We start from the raw sequence: 13,579 nt of genomic DNA, 5'->3' as shown, positions 1-13,579 counted from the left end.
TCGTTATCAGACATGCGCCAGAGCCCCACATTAGCTGTACTTCTTTCCGTGAAATATCTGAAACAACTTTTATAATTTTGTTTTTGAAATTATTAGGCTACAAGTAACTAACTTATGATTGGCTATGACTTTCTCAGCAATCACCATGCAAACTTGGGAGTTTGGACAGGGTCGAAATTATATAGCCTACAGGTAGCATTCCAATGTGATTAGTTTTTTATTTTTTTAGATTTTATTTTTATGTAATCTCTACAACCAATATGAGGTTCAAACTCACAACCCTGAGACCAAGCGTCGCATGCTCTACTGACTGAGCCAGCCAAGCACCCCTCCAGTGTGGTGAGTTTTTTACAAACTATAAATTATAAACTAATAATGTTGCATTTCACAGATATTTAAACATTCCTTTTTTTCAGGTTTTTCCCCCCTGTATTTAGTAGCCAGTACAATTTTTCATGTCCCCTATATTGCAGTATGTCTGAGATGGGCTCAGAGGCCTGAGCCCAAGGCCTGTGGGGCCAACATCTAGAGCAGGAGTCCTCCCCATTTTCTCACCAAGGGGTATGTCCACTTGCCCGTTTGCCCCCAGTACCTAACACAGTGCCTGACAAATTATCTGAACTCACTAAATATCTTTGGATTGATCGATTTATGGAGGCTTCAAATCTTTCAAACCTTCCTTAAGAAGCATAATTTTATTTAAAATTCTTCCCTCCTTCTCACACCTCCATAGAGAATGGAGGTCATATGTTTGCATTCTTCCGTTAAAAATCCTTCTCATTCTTGATAAAGTAATCAAGTTGCCTCTTAAGTCAATTGTTTTATTAATGAGACAATTCTGGCTTGTTTACTCACTAAAAAAAAAAATTTATGATCAGTCTACACCCGGTCCAGTGTCTATATGTCATTGTCAACACTTACTGGGGTAACATTTCATAAATGTTTGACTGATGTAATACACACGTAATATGATTACCCTCTAAATCATACTAGTTGTTGTTGTTCATAATGTCAACTGTTACTCAGCTTGTGGTCATCCCTGGTCCCATGTTCTTTATCTTTCTACCTTGGATCTAGTTATTCCCTATTCCAAATTGGAATGATTGCATTTTCTTCTGTAAATTCTGTCTTGTAATTTTCTACCAAATTTTATGATTTTTAAGATAATGTTAAATTTCATTCCTGTTTTACAGAAATTTTGCTCCTAGAGGGTCAGTGAATACTGGGCCAGATGCTGAAGGTTCAGTTATTAAAACCAATATTTGACCTAAAATAAATAATTCTCATAAAATAAACTTCGAAGGGGCGCCTGGGTGGCTCAGTTGGTTAAGTGACTGCCTTCGGCTCAGGTCATGATCCTGGAGTCCCGGGATCGAGTCCCGCATCGGGCTCGCTGCTCAGCAGGGAGTCTGCTTCTCCCTCTGACCCTCCCCCCTTTCATGCTCTCTCTATCTCATTCTCTCTCTCAAATAAATAAATAAAAATCTTTAAAAAAATAAATAAATAAACCTCGAGGATATAACAGAACATCTGAAATTTTACTTTAAATATTCAAGAATTAGAAATTTTAAAATTTGATAGTTATATTTTAAAGGCTTAACATTACAGTGTGGAAAAAATTTCTCAGCACTGGCAACGACATCTCTCTTGCAGTTGCATTTGCCGTGTGCTCACCTTCAGTTGCTGATGGAATAGCAAATAACGTTTCTCTTTTCTCTAACACCTTCTTCATTTATTCACACTTTTTATGTTCTTGGCTGTGTCTGGAGAGAAAATAATTTATCTTTAATAAATTATACATGAGCTTAGAGACTTTTTTCTCATGTGAAACTTTGATGTTTTGCTTGTAATTCACCCTGCAAGACGTGGAGACTTCCCAAATGGGGCTTCTCTTGAAAGGCTCATCACCTAGATAGATTTTACTATAAGTTAAATATAGCCCTTAAATATTTTGCTTAATGTTATGAATGCAAGTCTCCGAGAAGTTCCACAATGCGCATTACAAAACAATCTGATCTCTCTTGTTCTGCCTTATGCAATTATTTACATTTTAATAGACCCTTACAATGCTCTTCTTAAAGTTATCTAGCTAACACACTCTCCCTGTTCACATTTAGTGTCAACTTACTTCCCTACTTATTTATTTTTTGATTGTACTTAATCATTATTTTTGCACATAAAATTAACATCTCTCACATCATCAATTACTACAGCATCTTTTTCTTGCAATAACAATTATGCATTGATTCTTCAGCCGACGGAATTTTAAGATAAAGAACATGTAGAAGATATTTCCTCCAAGGAACATCTAAAATACTTACGCAGATTTTGAAAGGGAATATATCAATATTAACACAACATTCTAATTATAATCCTGTTTATATTCCTGACATGAAGCTGATGAGTTATGGTGGCAGCCTTTGCGATCACACACACCAGGTCAAGGATGCTAGAAATGGTATGGATGGAGGCAAGTGTTTGGCTCCCCTGCCAAAGCCAAAAGGCAGATTTGGGGCAAATACTAGAGCCAAGGCTAAATTCTGGTGTAACCCTACCTCGTCAAAGAGCATGGATTTTGGAGCCAGATGGCCTGGGTTTGAATCCTGGTTCTGTGTGAACTTGGATGAGTTACTCTCTGTGCCACTGTCTCTTCATTCATAAAATGGGGATAATAGAGTACCTACCTCACTGGGTTGTGGTGCTTAAAAGTGTGCCCGTCATATGGGAAGTGTAAGTGTGTAAATGTTTGCCACTGATGCTCTTATTTTTAACTGACATCAATGACGCTTAACTCATGATGTATTGCTTTTAATGAACTCTACTCTCAAAATGAAAGAAAAGAGAGAAATCAGGTCAACAAGAAACAAGTGACCTTCTGCGTTGCTTAGAAAATTTTGTAAGACTATAAAGAACAGAGTTAATCATAATTCCCTATCATTCTTTACCCTACATGAGGGATTTTAATTACCCGAACAAATGTTTAATGACTTTAATTGTGGAAATTGTCAAACATACACAAAGAGAGAGCAGCTTAAGGAACTGTATGTGCCCACCCCCTCCCCCTTCCACAGTGAGCGACACTCCGCCCTCTGGTTTGACTGGGCGCATTCAATCCAAATCCCCAAATCCCTAGCGTCACTGGTTATGTGACAGACAGGGTGGCACGGAGCCAGCTGCACCACAAACTCACACTCTTCAAGGTGTGACAACTTCTAACTTACCGGAGAGATGGAAGGAGGAAGGAGGAATTTAGCCCCTAGTGCCAAAGTTTATGCTAAAGAATCATTTTTCATATTTTTCATCCAAATTATATTCCAACTCTCGATAATAGAAGAGGCCCAAGTCACTTCAGTTGCTCACAAGTGTCAAACACTTTTGCTGCCAGCAGGTCAAATAAAAGCTCAAAGCCTCTGATGTCAGTGGACCAAATACAGACTCTCAGTGGTGGCCTCATCTTGCTGCACCAGTTCATTCCTCTACTGAGACACCCACACCCTCAGGCCTAGAAAGCCGGACCTAGTAGCACCCTTCAGGCTTTGTCATATCATGGCTTTCATAGAAAATGCAGTGTCTTAGGCACACTGGGGTAGACAGATGGGGATGCTCATAGCCAGGTGCCTGGCATCGATAGGTCTGCCACCCATGGGAAGTCTGTGTGCCCCGCAAGATGGTTGGGAAGCTCTAGGCTGCAGCAAGTGCTTTATCTACACTGACTGACTTAATCCTTACAACTACCCTGCAAAGAAAGTACCATCGTCCTCTATTCACAGTTTAAAAAGACAGAAGCACAGAGAGGTGAGGCCACTCACCTGAGATCACACAGCCAGAAAGTGGCAGTCTGCTGGTACAAGATTCTGTGCGCTATCGGCCTCATTAGTAAATCTTTCCTGATTACCATGTTTCCAACTTGGCCACACCATGCCATGCGTGAAACCCCACATTTATGGCCTCGTTTTTGATGTGTTCTCACTTTTCCTCCATCTCATCTGTCCTTTGAGATCCCATCCTAGGCTCCAAAGTGCTGAAGAGCATGAGCACAATGATACTCAAATACCTTCTGGCCAAATGACCCAATCGCATAAAAACTATTTAACCCTTAACACCTACAGACGCTCAAAATATTTGATGATGATAAAAATGAGGCAAAAGTGGCAAGACAAGATCTGTGAGAGATGATTGATAACCTGTTTTATCAGCATTGGATGGGTCAAAAAGCCGAGAAAAGAGAACACTTCTACGTTCCTCACAAGATGCAGTCTCTGAATGCTTCAGCGTTCTCGTGATTTTCTACTCTTATTCCTTGTCCTGGCATCATTTCAGATCTGTGTTTTCATCTCTGTGAATTCCTGAGAATGCAATCATATTACCTAAGTCACACTCTATCTGCCCGAAAACAAATATGCAAACAAAAACCTTCAGAAAGCTCAGTGATTACCTGAAATTGATGCCAAGGGAGACTGACATCCTGACCAGCACAGAAGAGGCTGATGAAATGAAGCAATCAATCATTGTTTTGCAAAGTTTTTGTCATCCAGAACAGCACAAATCTTTCCTTTGGTTGAGATGAATCACCTAGCTCAGGAAACAAAGTGATTTTAATAAGTAATAATCACAATGACACATCTTATTTGTAATATTTACAAAATGTTCTTGACATTATCAAGGCCATGGACTTGAAGAAGAAGGAGCATGAGCATTCACCGAGCACCTGCTATATGCCAGGCAATTCCATTTGCATGGTTAAAATCTTGGGGAGGCAGATGTGATTATTCTTCATTTGCAGATGAAGACATGGACTCATAGAGATTAAGGAGTATACCCCAAATCACACAGCTACAAAATGGCAGAGCAAAGATTAGGAACCAGTTCTGCCCGGCCCTAAAGCCCATGTGTTCCTGTAAACAGTCTGTTGCCTCTTAGAATATCCTGAGATAGAATATTCTGAGAAAAGCTTTGGGATTTGTGGATTCATTAATTTCCCAAAGATCTGGTTTTAGCCCTATGCCTAATCAGAAAATAACATTTTCTCAAGATACAAAACTTAATAGAACCACCATTGAGGAAGAGTCAAAGACAATCGACATACCTGAGTCATCAGATCACTGGCTTTGATTACTGGCAAAGGTATGTCATCTTGGCACTCGTATTCTCCAATGCTACCTGGAAAGATTGTGGAAACCCATATCACAATATTCATAATCCTCCCAAATATAAATGGATTAAATCTATCTGTTAAAGGGCAAACATTTTTATACCGGGAGAAATCTTGTTTGGGAGACACCCAAAGCAAAAAGATATGGAAAATCATAAGAATAAAGGATGGAAGAAGATATGCCAGAAAACATTAACTGGAGGAGAACTGGCATGACTCTGTCAATGGCACAAAAAATAGACTCTTTTTTAAATTTTTTTTTTTTTAAAGATTTTATTTATTTATTTGAGAGAGAGAGAATGAGAGACAGAGAACATGAGAGGGAGGAGGGTCAGAGGGAGAAGCAGACTCCCTGCCAAGCTGGGAGCCCGATGCGGGACTCGATCCAGGGACTCCAGGATCATGACCTGAGCCGAAGGCAGTCGCTTAACCGACTGAGCCACCCAGGCGCCCCCAAAAAATAGACTCTTAAGACAGAAAATGTTACTATATAATGATACAATTTTCAACTCACCAGGAAGACATAAGAATTCCAAGTGCATATGCACCTAATAAAAAAGTTTCATCCCATATAAGTAAAAACTTGAAATACAGGGAGAAATTGACAAATCCACCAATAGCTCTCTCTCAATTACTGCTAAGTCAAGCAGAAAAAATACTCAATAAATATATTTGGAAAACTGTGATCTAATGGACATATGTAAAATCCTGAATGTAACCATCAGAGAATATCCATTCTTCTTAAACACCCATGAAATGGTTACAAAAATTAGCCACATGTAGGTCATAAAGCCCATCTCAACAAATGTCAAAAAATAAGTATCACATCCATTACATTCTTTAAATACAATATAATTATGTAGAAGTCAATAACAAAAAGATAGGAAGTTTTCATATATTGGGGAAAAAAATAGAATTCTAAATAACTCATGACTCCAAAAAGAAATTATCATGAAAATTTAGAAATACTTAGAACAATAATGAAAAACACATATTTGTGTGTTGCAGCGAAAGGGGCACTCAAAGGGAAACGCCTAGTCCTAAAGACTTATATTTTGCAAAGAATAAAAGCTCCAAATTAATGAGCTAACTCCAACTAAAAACATTAGGAGAAAAAACACAACATCCATCTGAAGAAATAGAAGGGAGAGGATAATAAAAAAGAGCAAGCATCAGTGAATGAGGTGAGGGTGGGAATGCCATACACTGCAAAGAATTGACAAAACCAAATGCTGGTCCTTTGGAAAGACTAACAAAATAGACTAATTTCTCATGATACTGCTTAAGAAAAAAAAAGGCACAAATATTTAAACACAAATCCAGCAGAAGGTGTTTAACTACAAATATAGCAGAAGTTAAAAAGTGGAATCAATAAACAGTTTTATATCATATACTTGACAATTAGATAAAATAGGTACATTTCTGGAAAATGCAATTTATCAATGCTGACTCAAGAAGAAATAGAAAGTTTGAATAGTCCTACAATTATTCTAAAAATTGAAGCAGTATTAAAAGTCCTGCCAAAGCAAAACACCAGGCTCAGATGGTTTCATAGGTCAGTTTCTCCAAATTTTCATGGAACCGATCACTCCAATCTAACAAAGATTCTTCTTATATTCAGGAAAAAAGACATCACCCTCCAACTCATTCTATGAGCTCAGTGTAATCTTAATTTACAAAATCAGGCAAGGTCAGTAAGAAATGGAAATTATAACTCAATCTCATTCATAAATATTGGTGTAGAATCCTTTTAAAAATTAGAAAAATAGGGGTACCTACATGGTTCAGTCAGTTAAGAATCTGCCTTTGGCTCAGGTCATGATCCCAGAGTCCTGGGGTCAAGTCCTGCCTGCATCAGGTTCCCTGCTCAGTGGGGAGCCTGCTTCTCCCTCTCCTGCTCCCCCTGCTTGTGTTCTCTCTCTGTCAAGTAAATTTAAAAAATCTTTTTAAAAAAATTAGCAAAAGAGATCCAGCCATGTTTTTAAAATATATTAAATTATTCCAAGAGTGCAAGGTTGGGTTGACTTCAGGAGACCTATGAGTGTCATTGCCTAGTGAAGAATTCACTTTTCCCAAAGAGAGATCTGGCCTTTGTTCCAGCTCTTGGGAAGTATCCCCTAAACTCTTGAAATTTCCTGGGTAAGAAGAGTGTCTTTGTTATTCATGGGCCACACTTGAGAGTTTACCCTAATAAGATGACTCAGGCTGGGAACTTTTTGTACCAGAAAGACCAGCTATGTGATTAGAGTGTTGGGGCTTTGGGTTACTTGAAATCAGCCTGACTTAGGTTGGGGTGGAGAGCAGGGGTGTTGCTGGAAACTGAAGTCAAAACCGTGTGGGCAATAATTCAGCCAATCATACCTATTTAAGGAAGCTTTGATCAAAATTCTGGACACCAAAGCTTGGATGAGCTTCCTGGGTTGGCAACACTCTGTATATTCCCATACTTGGATGCTGGGAGGGTAATGCCTCCCTGAGGACACAAAAGCTTTGTGTTTGAAACTCTCTTGAGTTCCAGATTCTGCCTTATGTATGTCTTCCCTTGGGGGATGTGTTTTGCATCCTTTTGCTAAAAGAAAACTGTAATAATAGGTATAGCACTTTCCTGAGCGTGTGAGTCATCCTAGTGAATCCAGGGAGTCCACACCCCCAACCATCTAGCCAGCTGGTCTGAGAGGGTGGTCCTGGGGACTCCTGAACTTGCAACTGGTGTCAGAATTTTTGGGAGACTTGACAGTCTGGAGGACTGTGACCTTCAGCTTGAGTTTGGACAACTCTGGGCTGGCATCTACCACCGTAACAGACTGAACAGGAAAAAAACTTTTTTTTTTTTTTTAAGATTTTATTTATTTATTTGAGAGAGAGAGAATGAAAGAGAGCAAGCACATGAGAGGGGGGAGGGTCAGAGGGAGAAGCAGACTCCCTGCCGAGCAGGGAGCCCGATGTGGGACTCGATCCCGGGACTCCAGGATCATGACCTGAGCCGAAGGCAGTCACTTAACCAACTGAGCCACCCAGGCGCCCAGGAAAAAAACTTTTGATAATCTCAATGCATGCAAAAAAAAAGAGTACTGATAAAATTCCTCCTCATTTTGATTAAGAAAAGAAACTTTTAGTAAACCAGGATTACAATGAAACTTCCTTAACCTGACAGAGATTACAAACAAACAAACAGTAGAAATATAAAAATGTTCAAAGTATTTCCTTTAAGATCTGAAGCAAAAGACAAAGTTGTCACTATCACTGCTTTTCCCCACAAACTGCTGGCAAACTACCCGGTGAATGCAATAACCGGAAAAATAAATTCAAGGATTAGAAAGGAATAAACAAGGCAGTTACTATTTCCTGGTGATGTAGTTTTCTATATACATAACCCAGAAGAATATATAGATATACTTTCTAAAATAGTAAGCTAGGGGGCACCTGGATGGCTCAGTCGTTAAGCGTCTGCTTCCGGCTCAGGTCATGATCCCAGGGTCTTGGGATCGAGCCCCGCATCGGGCTCCCTGCTCAGCGGGAAGCCTGCTTCTCCCTCTCCTTCTCCCCCTGCTTGTGTTCCCTCTCTCTCTGTGTCTCTCTCTGCCAAATAAATAAATAAACTCTTTTAAAAAATAAAATAAGGGGCACCTGGGTGGCTCAGTCGTTAAGCATCTGCCTTCGGCTCAGGTCACGGTCCCAGGGTCCTGGGATCGAGCCCCGCATCGGGCTCCCTGCTCGGCGGGAGGCCTGCTTCTCCCTCTCCCACTCCCCCTGCTTGTGTTCCTTCTCTCGCTGTGTCTCTCTCTGTCAAATAAATAAATAAAATCTTAAAAAAATAAATAAAATAAAATAGTAAGATAGTTTAGCAAAATGGCTGCCTACAAAAGCTATATTGAAAACTCAGCTGAGTATTGTAACAGATACATCCCGGACACAAGGTGCGAGGCAGGGAAAAAGGTCCCAGAAGATTATATGCAACACATTGCCATTCCTATAGAGGTCCAAACCCAGCAAAACTAAATAATAAACAAGCATATATACATTTGAAATAAAACCCCGTCTCTAGATTTTTAAAAACACTGATGCACACACAAAAGAGTATCAACCATGGTTATTCGTAAAAGCCGCAAACAGGAAACACACCTCATATCCAACAACAAATAAATAGGGAAACAATGGGAAGCAAAGTGTAGCATGTTCCTACAATCAAATGTTACTCTACAATAAAAAGAAAGAACTCCAGATACTCTCAACAACGTGTATGAATTTCAAAAACATTATGGTGAACAACAATTTTTTTTTTAAACTAGACACAAAGCATAGATATTGTATGATTCGGTGTATATGGAATTTTAAAACAAGCAAAAGTAATTTACGGGGGAGAGGAAAGAACAGTGGCCACCTCTGGCAGGAGAGAGAGGATTGACTGGCAAGGTATACAAGGAACTTTCTGGGGTAGGAAATATATTTTTTGAATGGGAGATTGGTTCTGTGGGTGCAAACATTTCTCAGAATTCCTCAATCTATACACTGAAAATCTGCACATTGTTTTGTATATAAATTACACCTCCATTTTAAAAGAGGAACATATGGGGCACCTGGGTGGCTCAGTCAGTTAAGTGTCTACCTTCGGCTCAGGTCATGATCTCAGGGTCCTGGGACTGAGCCCCACATCAGGCTCCCTGCTCAGTGGGGAGCCTGCTTCTCCCTCTGCCCTTCACCTCTGCTCGTGATCTCTCCCTCTCTCTCTCTCTCAAAATAAATAAATAAAATCTTTAAAAAAAAATAAAAAAGGAACATATGAGGGAGCCTGGGTGGCTCAGTCGGTTAAATGTCCGACTTGGTTTCAGCTCAGATCATAATCTTAGGGTCCTAGGATTGAGCCCTGGGTCAGGCTCTGCGCATGGAGTCTGCTTGTCTCTCTCCCTCTGTTCCCCACCCCCCCGCCCCGTTCTCTCTCTCTCTCTCAAATAAATAAATAAGTAAATTAAAAAAAAATTTTTTTAAAAGAACATATGGAAAGAAATTGTATAACCTAGAAAAAAAGTGAAGTCTTAAGAAACACAAAATTTAAGATTGTAGTTACTTGGGTTTTTAGGGGCAGAGTACATAAATAGGGAAGAGGAAGGATCACAATCACTGGTGACATTCTAGTTGCTGATTTGGGTGTGGGTCCAAGGATTCATCATATTATACCTTATTTAACATATATGTTACATTCAATATTTCAAAGTATCAAATAATATGTTTTTTAAGATTTTATTTATTTGTCAGAGAGAGAGCACAAGCGGTGGGGGGGTGGGCAACAGGCAGAGGGAGAAGCAGACTCCCCGCCGAGCAGGGAGCCCGATGTGGGACTCGATCCCAGGACCCCAAGATCATGACCTGAGCTAAAGGCAGATGCTTAACTGACTGAACCATCCAGGTGTCCCTCAAATAATATATTTTTAAAGATACTGAAAGCAAATGATCACTTTAGGATGGAAAAAATAAAAAAAGATTCATGAAGGAAGTAGTACCTGAAAGAGAAAATTTTTAACGGGGCTGGCAACAGAAATTCTGGATAGAATGCCAATTTTAGAATTGGCAAACTCTGTGCTCCCCTCAGCAGCACATATACTAGAATTGGCAAACTCACAGAGGTAAGACAGAGCACGTCCTTGTCGAATGACTGAAGCACTTGATTATAGCCTATTTTGCATTGTTCGTGCTTCTAGAACAGAGGTCTTAGGCCACCAACATGATGGACTTTGTTAAGCACGCGGACCAGGTAATATACTATTTTTAAGCATCTCTCAAAGAGCCAAACATTTATATAGTAGTTGGTTAATAAATGTGTCTGGCATTGGACCCAAGTCTACAATTGGTTAAATAGAACCCTAAAAATTAGGTGTGCTTTCTTTCTCGGGTTATTACTGAATTCAACTTACATGCCAAGCTGATAAGGCAACATTTTCATTGATGTTTGTGTGCATGCATGTGTGTGTCTGATGAGGACATTTACACGGTATTGGCTCAAAGAATACTGCCATTTTTGATAAGCACGTAGAATTACCGAACATTGTTTTGACTCGCTACAAAATATTTAAGAATAGTAGAAGTCCTAAAATCTAACGTGAGTAGGACCTGCAGTTGGTTGGATAATTGGAATTGAAAATTTGGGTCAAAGCAAGCCATCATGAAAAGTGAAATATACAACCCATAACCATTTTATTATCACTTAAACCAAGCGATCTCTTCGCACACGGGTCTGCACACCGGACCTGAGCTGGGTTTTGCACAATCCCTCATGCTGGCCGTCTACAGGGGTCCACAATGGCCATACATCTCCAGTATGGAAACTCCACCCTGCTATCGCAAGTTTGCTCTCCGTCCTGCCCTCTCCTTAATTGTGAACACCAAGTGGGAGCCCTGGGACAGCAGCTCCGCATCCCCTGGGACCGACCGTGCTAGAAACACAACTCTTCAGGCCCCGCCCCAGATCTGCTGAATCAAAAACTCCTAGGGTGGGGCCCAGCTATGTATTTTAACACAGTCTCTTCATGATTCTGACACATGCTAACGTTTGAGAACCACTGTTCTTGATTGCAAACTTTCCGTCCCTTTCAATTCCTCAGACTTCACTGTAAAAAACAACAACAACAACAACAACCAGAAGTAAACAAACTTGCCCCTGTCAGAATCACTACCAGCTCCTGCCCCAAGAAGGGAAGGCTCCTGCTCACGCAGCCTTCTTTTTGTTCTGATGCACAACACACTGGGGAACTATCCTTGATTCCTTTCCCTCCCTGATATGGAGTCCTGTGCCAAGGCGTGTCCCAGGTCACCACGGCAGTCCATCTCCTTGACCACACCCCAGTCGGAGCCACTGGGGTCTCATGACTGGATTCTGCAAGAGACTCCTCCCTGGTCTTGCTGCTTCCATCACCGACAGCCACAGTCCATTCTCTGCCAGTACCCAGGACGCTGTCTTAAAGCACAAGTCGGATTCCACTGCTCCCCTGCTCAGACCCCTTGTGATGGCTCTCCCATGAACCTGGAGTGAAAGTCAGACCCTCTCTCCAGGGTTAAAAGCCCTCTCTGACCGGCTCCTGCCAACCTCCCACACTGCTCACAATGTTCCCGGAACTATTCCTCCCCATACTTGGCTACATTGACCTTCTTTCCTGAAACATACCAAGGCTTGTTTCCACCTCAGGACATTTGCACCAGCTGTTCCCACCTGCCTAGAAGGTTCTCCTCAACTCTGTAAAGCTGGGTTCTTCTTGTCATTCACATCACAGTTGAAACAACACAGAGATCCTGCTGCCTGTCCAATCTAAAGTAACTCTACCTGACACAATCTAGCTATGGGTTTTTCTGTCTGCCTTCCCCCACTAGAACCTCACAGGGCAGAGATCATCAGGGTCCTCTTTACCATCCCCGCGTCTAGAGCAGAGTATGCAACGGGTGCTCAATAACCATTAGCAAATGATGAACACTTGTCGATGGGAGAGTTGGGGAGAGCTGTTTCAGAGCTGCCCTATGTACCTCTATCTTTCCCAGCTGCTCACAGAAGCCTTCCGAGTAAGGGATGCACCTGCCTCTTGAGAGGCTTCGAAGTCAGATTTGTGCTTCTGTTGGATGCATCACTATCCAAGTTACACTTTATTTAGAATTTCTGCAGTCTAGAAAGCTACCGCTCTCCATAGACGTTGAAGTATAAAAAAGTCCTCCAGATTCTTACGCTTTGTGCTTAGGGTTAAGTAGAATTCTCTCATCTCCATGCTTAGAAGCCCATGATTATATAAATTTCTAAAAAAAAAAAAAAAAAAAAAAACCCAAATCCTATATATCCTTCTTCACGGATTCCTGCACTGTTCCCAACTCCCTTCAACCTCCCTGCCGCCTCTCCCCAGTGGCTTTCTGGCCCGGGTGCAAATCCTCCCTCCTCAGCCCCCTTCCCCTGCAATGGGCAGCCATCGCTGGACCAGCCTTTGAAAGCAAGTATCTCATGAAATCGATTCCCTGCTTTGAGGCTCCAGCAGCTCCTCTCTGGTGGTGGGGAAGTCCCTGGGTGTCGCAGGGTGCTTTGCCAGCTAGCTTTGGCCCCCCACCCATGCCACCACCCCTTCGACTCCAGGAGTGTCCTCACTGTGCCTAGTCTCGTGCTGCCTTCCCTCCTCACCCCTGCCCGTGCCTTGCCTTCCCTTCCTGCAATGGTCTGCGGCTCAGCATCCCCTCTGCGGTGAGGCCGGGGTGTCCTGGCTCAGCGCAGCCCTGGCAGCGAAGGCAGCCTCCTGGGGAAGGAGCCTGACTCAAGACAACAACAACGGTCATCTGCATTACAAGCACTTTCAATGGTCAGCTCAGCCGCCTCTACCTCCCCTCTCCATTGCTTCCCCACCCCCCCAGAGAAGCAGCACTGTCAACAATCCTACAGGTAGGAGCACTGAGGCTGACTTCAGT

Source organism: Leptonychotes weddellii, chromosome 4 (assembly GCF_054177405.1).
Source record: "Leptonychotes weddellii isolate Sample4059 chromosome 4, ASM5417740v2, whole genome shotgun sequence".
NCBI classification, from domain to species: domain Eukaryota; kingdom Metazoa; phylum Chordata; class Mammalia; order Carnivora; family Phocidae; genus Leptonychotes; species Leptonychotes weddellii.
This window is presented reverse-complemented; position numbering follows the sequence as displayed.